The following is a 4,306-nucleotide window of genomic DNA, read 5'->3' as shown; positions in this document are numbered from 1 at the left end:
CTTTTTGAGGAGCGTTATAAAAGCCAGCGTGTCCTCATGCTCTGTGGCATCCTTTACTTCTGGGCGGGCCTGCACGATGTCATCAAGACTGTTAAATCTGTTGAAAATGCCCACAGATGGTTTGGATATACAGCCTGTTCTCCGCATGTACTTGGATCGTGTATGAAACGTCCACGGACTCCAGAGGTATTTGCCCTTGGTGAAATAGTCCCCTGATCTATTCCCCATGTTCAGCAGGTAGTTTTCTGGCGGACCATGCATCTGCACAATGACTCTCATCACCTCATATTTGCACTTAAATGGATACAGATTGTGTCCGAGGTACAGGAAAGCCAAAACGCAGCCAAGACTCCACATATCTACCGCTTCACTGACCAGTGGGATTTCCAGGATGACTTCCGGGGCCCTGTATCCAAGAGCCTGAATACAGTTGCTTCTCCTTATTTTGGACACCGGTGCAGCCAACCCAAAATCAATCAGCTTCACCTTGAAGGGATGCAAGTGATGGTTAACTAGCATTATGTTGTCTGGCTTGATGTCAGTATGTGCCAGATGGATGCTCCTGAGGGCCTCCAGAGCCGTCAGCATCTGTTTCGAGATTACTCTAATCTCAGACAGAGACAGCGGCTTGAATCTCCTCGCCACCATGAAGTCATGCAGACTTACATCGAGCTTTTCAAACACCAGACAGGCGTGTCCTCTGTGCTTAAAATGCTCAATTAACTTGACCAAGTTGTTCTTGTCTCGATCAAGCCTCCTGAGTTTTTCAAGCATGGTCACCTCGAATTTATAGTGTTTCTCCCACCTCTTCTTCACAATCTTCACCGCTATCTTCTCCTTGGTGACTAGACTTTCACAGCAGGCAACTTTTCCAAAAGACCCCTCTCCGAGGAAGGCGTCTACCTTGTACTTGCCGAACAGAATGTCGCTCTTTTGTATGGTAGCATCCTCCTGATTATTTATTGTTGAGGCCATTTGTTACAGTTTACAGGAAGTGAGCTCAATCTGTCACAGGTGGTGCTGACCACAACTTGGAGGACTACACCCATACATGCACCAAACACGCGCACATGTATATATATGAATTGCATAATGACGTCACGGAAGCGTCACTTAGAGCGCATTGATCTTCAAACAAAATCTCAGTTGATTCAAAAGATAACAGGGAGGACGTCAGCGCGCTGTTTTCATTTGATACAGAGACGTAGAGAGCACTGCGCATGCGCGTCATTTCCTCCCTCTCGGACGTGTGTTTTGTTTTGTTTTGTTTTTTTCAGCCTGTTAAATGTGATCGCACGTGTCACTGGGGATGCTATGCGTGGCACTTTGAGCGACAAATTGTAGACGTGAGCTGGAATTAATTTTTTTTTTTAGCATTGTTCTGTTTTTATTTATTGATGTGCCTCCACTTGTTACAATTATATTTTCTGTTTTACTTATGCGGGAATCGGGTTACGTCCTCATGTCATGTGTCGAGGTCATTGTAGGTTCCTGTACCTCAGACAGATAATGAGTTCTTTGTTTGGGATTTTACATTTGATATGACTTTAATAACTGTTGAACTGACTGGCAAAAATACTAGAAATAATATTGTTTAAGCATAATAACAAGAACCAGTAAGCTGCCATCAGAAACACCTTGACAACCACTGATTGCACCCTAGCAACCGTCCAACAGTGCCTCATCAGTCACTGAAGGCTAAAACCTTTTCCACTTTAGGCACTTCACTGACTTTTGCTGAAAAATTCAAGCTAGTTACTGTGACTGCAAGTACCAATGATTTAATAATACTCCTGCTACTTTATTATAATAATCCTGCTGCTTTATTATAATACTCCTGCTGCTTTATCATAATACTCCTGCTGCTTTATCATAATACTCCTGCTGCTTTATCATAATACTCCTGCTGCTTTATCATAATACTCCTGCTGCTTTATTTTAATACTCATGCTATTTCATTACAATACTCCTGCAGCTTTATCATAATACTCATGCTACTTTATTATAATACTCCTGCTGCTTTATCATAATACTCCTGCTGCTTTATCATAATACTCCTGCTACTTCATTATAATACTCCTGCTGCTTTATTATAATACTCCTGCTGCTTTATCATAATACTCCTGCAGCTTTATCATAATACTCCTGCTGCTTTATTATAATACTCATGCTACTTTATTATAATAAGATAAATTTGCAGCAGCAAAGAACAAGAACAAGAACAACAGTGCAAAGACAAGTTAAACAACAGGTGCCTTTATAAGTAGAATATAATATAAAATAGAATAAAAAAGCTATGCAGTATATACAAATATAACAAAGATATGGCGCTGTAGTAGAATGGATGAAGTGCACCAGTCAGAAAAACAGTATTGCACAGACTTGAATGAGAATAAGATATTGTAGATGAGTCCAGTTGAATTAACAGTTCTGATTGTACAGTCTAACAGCAGCATATATGACATCTTGCTACTAGCATCACTTGTACCTACACCTGCATTAAACAGTGTAGTATAATTAAACCACATCTGCACTGCCTACTGCGCATGTCCATGCTCATCTCCTGTATAAATCTTAGCATATTCATTACCCCTGCACTGTAATTATTGCATGCTATTTTTTTCTTTTGTCACCACTCAGCTGTAGGCCTACATTTGTTGCCCACATACTCTGCATGATGACTGCATGCTTATCTGTATTTACAAGTAACTTAATCTATTCTATTTTACTTTAAAATCAGCTGACGGTTCTGATTTGTTTCGCTGTTTTAGTGTCTCCTCTGTAATTACTCTAAACTACACTTTTAACCTTGTCTCTTTGAATAGGTTGATGTAGCTTGGCTCCTGATAAATCGAGAATACATCAATCTCCTTTAGCTTATTCTGTCCTTAGGCTCTATTAACTCCCCTAAAATGTTCAAACTCTTGTTTTTCCACCATGATTTTAATTACTTTCTGCCATTCCTATCTCACATCTTAGCAACTCATCAGCTCAGGCACTCATTAGTAGTTTTACACTCAAAATTCTTTATCTTGTGTGTTGCTGAGAGCACTGATCAAGGCCAAAGATGTTCCCACTGTGTTTTTTGGTGTGACAACATTTTCTTTATGTGTCCACATGGAGGCAGTACTGATTCGGGGACAGAAATTTGTTATTTAGCCTTTATTCATTTGTTGAGATCAAGAATTATTTTGCAAGACAGACATGAGTGCAGCAGAAGAACCATAGTTAGTTAGTTATGGCTGCAGGCTCTGTATGTGACCACATGGTGGCAGTACTGTATACTCTTGATGGCTGGGTCATGCATTTAGATGAATGTTCCTAATTAACTAGAGAGTGTATACTGGATATACGACTTGGACAGCCTTATAGATGGACTGTTTGTGTCCAAGCTGCAGCACTTTTACTGGCTGAGTCTCTTCTTTCTAATGCTGCAGAAGTGCGTGGCTTTGGTCAGCACATTGTAGCAGCCAAAGTGATATTAGCCCACATTTTGAAGACGCAAAACAAGGAGTGCAACCTGTTTCATTTTATTTTATGAAACAGGCCCTATTTTCCTTTTTAACACTACTGTGTGATACTGTTTGTGAAGCGGTGTTCAGGGGTGATGTTTCTGTAATCCAAATATTAATAATACTGCATGTGTCTCATAACAAAATGGACAAATGCAACGCAACATTTTTCATAAATGAAGTGCTGAAAGGTCTGCACAGCGTTCCCAGAATCAGAACCAAGCATGGTGCAAGCAGCTTTTAGTGTCTATGCTCCCCACCTGTGGAACAAGCTCCCTGAACACCTGAGCTCTGTAAGAACTGTCATTTAAATCAGGCCTTAAAACATCACCGTTTACTGTGGCTTTCTAATAATAGAGCTGCACGACTTTCTTTTAATTTGTAACTATTAATACACATGCTTTTATTGTCTATTGTCTATTGTCACTGAAATGAAATGGGCTTCTATAAGGTCCAGAGCTGCATTGCACAAGGTAGAAATACGTGATGTGGTCCTGAACGTCCCACAGGTTTAGCTTTCATGTGCGCGCTCCCGCGAATCTCGTGCACGTCCCGATAGTTTACGCCCCGCTCTGACGCGGCAGATACGCGTACTCTATTTTTTTAAAAATATAAATTATATTAAATAGTTTTTACTTAATAAATCATGAAAATGTCCCTGTAATGTTTGTGTTGTACATTTTGATGATTATCTCTTGATTTTATTAAAAAAATAATAAGAAATTGTTGTCATTTTTACGCGGGAGGTCAAAGGTTACTGACAAAATGGCGGAACGCAGTGGCGCTCTAGTCAC

The sequence above is a fragment of the Pempheris klunzingeri genome, chromosome 8 (genome assembly GCF_042242105.1).
Source record: "Pempheris klunzingeri isolate RE-2024b chromosome 8, fPemKlu1.hap1, whole genome shotgun sequence".
In the NCBI taxonomy this organism is placed as follows: Eukaryota; Metazoa; Chordata; class Actinopteri; order Acropomatiformes; family Pempheridae; genus Pempheris; species Pempheris klunzingeri.
The sequence above is the reverse complement of the archived record's forward strand: the minus strand, read 5'-3'. Positions refer to the sequence as shown.